This window comes from Spermophilus citellus (genome assembly GCF_964194105.1).
Source record: "Spermophilus citellus genome assembly, chromosome: 9".
NCBI lineage: Eukaryota > Metazoa > Chordata > Mammalia > Rodentia > Sciuridae > Spermophilus > Spermophilus citellus.
In genome coordinates, this window is record NC_138191.1 from 86,556,410 (window position 1) to 86,563,628 (window position 7,219).

At 40.7% G+C, this 7,219-nt stretch overlaps 1 pseudogene across 1 annotated transcript; it reads right to left on the reverse strand.

The window, feature by feature from the left end:
- Positions 1-757: 757 nt before the first annotated feature.
- On the reverse strand, positions 758-1,351 carry LOC308655538 (palmitoyl-protein thioesterase ABHD10, mitochondrial-like; annotated as a pseudogene). Its single transcript has one exon. The product of its transcript is annotated as a palmitoyl-protein thioesterase ABHD10, mitochondrial-like (transcript).
- Between the last annotated feature and the right edge of the window lie 5,868 nt (positions 1,352-7,219).

Consider the following 7,219-nt stretch of genomic DNA (forward strand, 5'->3'; position numbering starts at 1 on the left):
CTAAAAAATGACAAAATCATGGAATTTGCAGGGAAATGGATGGCACCAGAGCAGATTATGCTTAGTGAAGCTAGCCAACCCCTAAAAAACAAATACCAAATGTCTTCTTTGATATAATGAGAGCAACTAAGAACAGAACAGGGAGGAAGAGCAGGAAGAAAAGATTAACATTAAACAGAGTCATGAGGTGGGAGGGAAAGGGAGATAAAAAGGGAAATCACATGGAAATGGAGGGAGCCCCTCATTGTTATACAAAATTACATATAAGAGGTTATGGGGGGAATGGGATAACAAACATGGAGGGAAATGAATTACAGTAGATGGGGTAGAAAGAGAAGGTGGGAGGGGAGGGCAAGGGGGATAGTAGAGGTTAGGAAAGGTAGCAGAATACAACAGTCACTAATATGGCAGTATGTAAAAATGGGATGTGTAACTGATGTGATTCTGCAATCTGTATTTGGGGTAAAAATGGGAGTTCATAACCCATTTGATTCTAATGTATGAAATATGATATGTCAAGAGCTTTGTAATGTTGTGAACAACCAATAAAAAAAAATAAATACTTTGCTGATATTTACAAAATAGAGGTGAGAGGGTAAAACCTACAGTCTCAGAGTCTTTGATTTGCTATATCTCTTTCAATCTTCTGAACAATTTACATACCTATTAAAAATGTGATTCTAGTGAACTATGTCAAAAGCTTATCAATCAAGTCATCAATAGTGTCAACAAGAAGTTGAATGTCCGCTTTTTCTATGATCACTGTGATTTTGGAGGATGACATTTACATCTTTGCTGACTACTCAGTCAGCAACCTGCATGAAAGTATGTCAAGGTATGATGTCATCCTTCATGCCATGGAGCCATCTTGTAGGGCAGTTCACAGGAATCCAACTATGTGACAAGCAATGATATTCTGCTTCCTTAATGAAACTATTGAATGTGATAAAGTCCTTTTTCATGGTATTTTGATGGCTTAGACCACACACCTTTTATGTCTACTTCCTTTTTTTACCTCAACAGGAAGCTGATTAAAGTTTATCACTAGACCATCTGAGATTGTAGGTACACCAATAAGAGCCATGACCTTATCAGGTCATGCAACTGCAGCATGAAGCCTAAGCCATCCACCAAGGCTAGATCCAACTAGTATCTGTGGTCCTACAGCTAATTCATCAATTATAGAAAGAACATCTTTTCTCTGTTTCCTCACTGTGAATTCTTCTAATTTACCACCTGAATCTCTAACTCCTGAGTAATCAAACCTTATACAGGCATGACCTAGAGATTTGCAAAACTCCTCCATTGCCAATACTTTTGTACCATTCATATTGGAAAGATAGACAGGCATCAGCACACAGCAAGATGGACAGACAGGTACCCTCTTTTAGGAAGTTTTTTTCAATACTGTGACCAAAAGGCTGACAGGAACAATTTTCGAGGAGGAAAAGTTTATTTAGGGCCCAGTTTCAGAAGTCTCAGTCCATAGACAGCTGACTCTGTGCTCTGGGCTTGAGATGAGGCAGAACTTCATGGCAGAAAGGTGTGGAGGAGGAGAGCAGCTCAAGACATGGCACCAGGAAGGAAAGAACAAACTCTAGCTCACCAGGACAAAATATAAATCCCAAAGGCATGCCCCCAGAGACTCACCTCCTCTAGACACACCCTACCTGCCTACAGTTGCCACCCAGGTAATCCATTCAAGGGAATTAGTGAACTGATTAGGCTAAGACTCTCATAACCCAATCATTTTACCCTAAACCTTCTTGTACTGTATCACACCTGAGCTTTTGGGAGATACCTCCTATCTAAACCATAACATGTCCCTAACTGCACACCGTGTAGAAGCCGGTTGAAGGCAGGAAGAAAGCAAATAGCCATCAATGTGATGAGGGCCAAGGAGATGTATAGCAGAGTGCTGCCAAGTCTCCAAGATGTCTGTTGAGGTCAAAGTGACTTCAGATACTCATATACAATTGGCCTGAACCTTTCCTCCAGGTCCTGCAGGAAGTCCATAACTTTCCCCTGATTCCTGTGAATTCCTTGGGGCTTTATCATCTTGGCCTCTAAGTTCGGCTTCACTCAACTGTTTCACTTGCTTCCTACCCCTGCAGTTGTCTCCTGCTCTGTCCCAGGTTAGTGGACCTTGGTTCGTGCTCCTTGATTTCCCCTCAAGTTGGCCCTTCAAGACTTGCATTTATGAAACCCCCAGTGGAGCTTTGGGGAGCCAGGAGGTATCTGTGTGTCGGCCTGACAAATTCACATCCAACTCCCTGCAGCCTTCCCACGATTGGTGCCTGTTCATCATTTCCCCGGTCAGCATTCTGTGTGCTCCAGGGCCTTTGTGTTTGGTGTCCTTCCTCTGTCTGTCACAAAACTCTTGACACATCTCCCAGTTTCTTGATTCCAGGCCCCTCATCAGCTCAGTTAATCCCAGGTTATTATACAGCTCAGTTTCACTAACCATCTTGCCCTTTTGCAGCACAGAAGAACTTGCAGTGAAGCCAGAGTTTTGGTCTCTTCATCCCTCTGCTAGTGGGAGGAGCCAGTTTATAGATGAATCTCCCCTTTGATAAGAAAGATGCTACCCTCTGTTAGTAGACAGAAGCAGCCATACTCAGCTTTGAGTACCTTTCTCCCCCAAGAGAGGGATTAAAGAGTGGACACTAATACAATGTGGGCATTCGTGGAAGAAGTGGCATTGAAGCTGAGATATAAAAAAAATAAAATGAGGCGAGGACAGAGCTTGGAAAAATATTCCAGATAGAATATGCAGCACATACAAAGGCCCAGAGATGGACCGAAGCAAGGCTCATTCAAGAAAACTAAGAGAAGACTGCAGAAACGAAGAGATTGGGTCAGCAGAAGAGAGTGGGGAGGACTTTATCTTAAGGGAAATGACAAAACACTAAAGGTTGTTTAGAAAATAAGTGACAGGCTAGAATTTTACATTTTAAAAAAAGATTACTGTGGGCTGGAGGAGTAGCTCGGTGGTAGAGCATGCTCAGCGTGTACGAGGCCTTGGGTTCAATCCACAGCCACAACAGCAACAACAAAAAGCAGTTAAAAAAGATTCCTCTGACACAGTGACACATTACTTTACACCTAATAGGATCACTGTGATTTTTTTAAAAAGGAAAATAACAAGTATGGGCAAGAAAGTGGAGAAACTGGAGCCCTTTGACATGACTGCTGGGAACGTGAAATGCTGTAGCCACTCTGGAAGAGTCTGGCAGTTCTTCAAAATGCTCAGCCTAGAGTTGCCACATAACTGAGCGATTCTACTCCTAGGCATATACCTCAAAGAATTAAAAACCTGCATTCAAATACCAGTCCACAAATACTCAGAGGATGTTACGTGTTCCACCAAAGGTCCATTGTGTCCCCACAATGGCACTGGGGGGGGGGTGGGACCTTTAGGAGATGGGGCCTTACGGGAGGTCCTTAGGTCATTGGGAGCATGCCTTCAAAGGGGACTGTGGCGTCCCACCCAGGAATCTTTTTCTCTTTTGCTTCCTGGTCATTAGGTGGACAATTTGCTCCACTGTTCACTCCCTGCCATTGTTGGGACCAGAGGCCCAAAGCAACAGGTCTGCCTGATCACGGACTGGGACCTCTAGAACTGTGAGTCCCGTACACGTTTTCTCTTCGAAGTTAACTATCTCAGGTATTTTGTTATATTGACAGAAAGGTGACGAACATAGCAACAGAATGTGGAAAAGTTTTGGAACAGATTTCATAGAGAATGTGCTAGAGAGTAAACTGGTCTGGATGAAGGATTGCCAAGGAACCCTGAAATTTAAGAACACAGCTTTGTAGGGAAGCCAAGCTACTTGTTATGTAATTTTTTTTTTTTTCCAAAAGCACCAGGGCTAAGTCGGAACTAAGGCAGTAATCCTGATGGGTATATTGTTACATAAAACACTAATGAAGCAGTACCCGAAATAGAATGGGAATAGTGTGAAAGAAATACAAGTAGTCTTACGAAAAGTAGGATTTGAAAACCTTCCATATGTAAGCTCCTTCTTCAAAAGAAATGTGATTGAAAGCCATATTGGATAAGTAATTATATGTTAAATTAGCCAGTAGGAATTATTTTTGTACTTAGATGTATGCATGTACCATATAAATTATAATAAGATACAGGCAGCTTTTTAGAAGCCTATCTACTGAAACTATGTTTTTAAAAGTTGTGGAGGATTTTTATGCCAGGGATGACATGAAAATTCTCAAACTTATAAAATTTATAGTAATTGTTAGTGTCATATATTAAAAACATTGTCATCCTAATTGAATAAGCATGTTTTGGAGAAATCAATTAACTTTATTCCCTACCTTAAGTACTATATACCTATTATAGCTTATAAATAATTAATATGGTTGTAGTTGACACTCTAGGAATTAAGCTTTTTCTCTTTTTAAAAGTTTTTATAGTTGTAGATGGACACAATACCTTTGTTTTATTTATTTATTTTATGTGGTGCTAAGGATCAAACCCATTGCCTCACACATGCTAGGCAAGCGCTCTACCACTGAGCTACAGATCCAGAATTTGGCTTTTTCAATGAACATTAAGGCCCTGTAAGTACAGGGTATAGCAAGTGCTCTACCATTTTGTTGACCAATGCTCTAGATCTTAATACTACAAGGAGGAATAAGAAATAGTCCCTAAATTCAGAAAGTTGAAGCCTCATTGGGACTGTAAAACAGTTTGCTAAACATGAATCTAGCAAGATGAAGTAGAAGCTCATGACTGGTGCAGAATTAAGTTTTAGAAGATCTGAAGGGTCAGATCTCACTTTTTTTCTAGGCAGAGGTGTGGGTAAGTGAGGGTGTTAAGAAACCTGGAGAGGGAAAACATAGTATTTGAACTGAGATTTTTCTGGGGTGAGAGAAGTGGTTATTTCTTAAGAGAAGAAGATCAAAATACAGAAGCAAACACATAAAGTAGAGCAAGAAAGTCAGAGGCGATCTGGTCAGCAGAACAGTAGGCTGGAGCAGAGCAGAGGTGTAAGGGGAGCAGGATGAGGTTTTCAATGGAAGCAGGATACAAGCTGTGGGTCCTTCCCTTAGGGAATAGGAAAGTAAGGAGGCAAGAGTGAAAGCTCTTGTGTGGTATGGCCTGACTCCTACATAAATCATCAGATTCAACAATATTAAATGAATTAGTGCGTGGAAAGACCCCACTACAATGCCACCCCAAGGAAGTGTTCCATTGAGTCACCGTTGTCACTATTATTGGGCTGAGTTGTGCAGGATACTGACAGCTCCAGCCACCTTACACCAGACAGATCAGACCTGGATACTTCATTCCTTACCCTCCTCCTAAAAAGACTGCTCCTGTTCTTGTCTTCCCAGCATAGAAAGCAACACCACAATGGTGTAATTGTTCCAGACAGGAACCCTTTCTTCACCACCCTATCAACCCAGCCCTGTTGTTTCTGCTTTCAAAATATATTCTCCACCATCCCACTTTCCTCCCTCTTTACAGCCAGTATTTTGCATTATTTAGACCTCTGCAAGGGTTTCCTGTCCACGTTCCCATTTTTACTACTCTGCAATATATTTTCATCTCAGACTAGTCTTTTAAAAATTATTCTTTTATAATATAGACTAACTTGAAACATCTCTAGAAAAATCACAGTGTATTTAGAAACATCACAAGTGAATGTTATTTTACTCATTCCCAAATATGTGTACCTTTAACATCTGCAAATGTAACATGTAACATCTGGAAAGCAATAAAATTTTCATGGTGAAAAAAATAAAATAAAAATATAGAATAGATAACCTCACCTTACTCTCCCTTCTCAAAAGATCCTCTGGGTTCATTTCTTTGCCACAGACCACAGGACTCCAATTTCCTACCTCCTCATTCTGACAACATCCCATTTTCTCTTTGTTGACCAGTGCTCTAGATCTGATGCTCTTTTCTGGCCTAGGCCCACTGCATGTTCTATTCCCATGTTTGTTTGCCTTTCTCATTCTTAGATAGCAACTTCTATACCACCCTCTCAGAGGTTCCCATGAGCATCAACTCTAAAGTAGATCCCCTCCTGCTCATACTGTGGGTAGTTTCACCCATCACCTTCATTGGCCTTTACAGCAGATCTCCCTATTGGAAATACTTGTGTCTTATATTTGTTTGTTTACATGACTAACTGGATATTTTTAAATGCAGATACTAAAAACAAACAACTAAATTTATCTTAAACAACAAGGACTAATTAAAATCACATCCTGCAAATGAACATCCAGAGATAGGATGGGATTCAGAGCTGGTTGAGTCAGAAGCTTATGATATCCCATTATTCTTTTTAATATATATATTTTTAGTTGTAGATGGACACAATACCTTTATTTTTTATTTATTTTTATGTGGTGCTGAAGATTGAACCCAGTGCCTCACATGTGCTAGGCAAGTGCTCTACCGCTGAGCCACAACCCCGGCCCTACCCTATTCTTTCATTCTCTCTACTCCACAGAATCAGTATCATCTGGAGGCTGTGAACATTAGTGGAACAAAATGGCAGCCTTTGGGGATAGATGTGACCCGCTGACTTTTTTCACATTTACTAGAGATGGAAAGTCTCTCCTTGTAACTAGTTCTTTCAGTCACATTGGGCTAAATTAGGTAGACCCTTCACCCAACTATCATCAGGAAGAAGGCTTTATGCTGGGTATCTTGGGTCTGAGTTTCTGACCAAATAAGTAGGATGGGTTTATTATGTGTTAGTTATAGTTTAGATCTGGAGTGTCTCTCAAAAATTTGTGTTGAAGGATTGGTCTCAAATGCAGCAGTGTTTAGAAGTGGGGCCTTTGGAAGGTGATTGGATCATGTACCTCATTAATGGATTGATTCAATGAATTCACAGCTTAATGGGCTGTTGGGAGGTGGTGGAAACTGTAGGAGATGGGTCCTAGTTGGAAAGACTAGTCAATAGGGGCATGATTTTTAAGAGATATTTTTATCCCACCCTTCTGTATTTTATAGGTACACTCCTTGCCATGATGTACTGACTCACCCCTGGCCCAGAGACAATGGAAACAAGTGACCAGGAACTTAAATGCCTGAAACTGTGAGGCAAAACAAATCTTTCTTCCTTTAGGCTGATTTTCTCAGGCATTTTGCTACAGCAACAGAAAGCTGACTAGCACAGCTTTTTATAAGACTAATTAGAAATCTAGGAATGAAGCCAACTAATAGAATCACACTCAC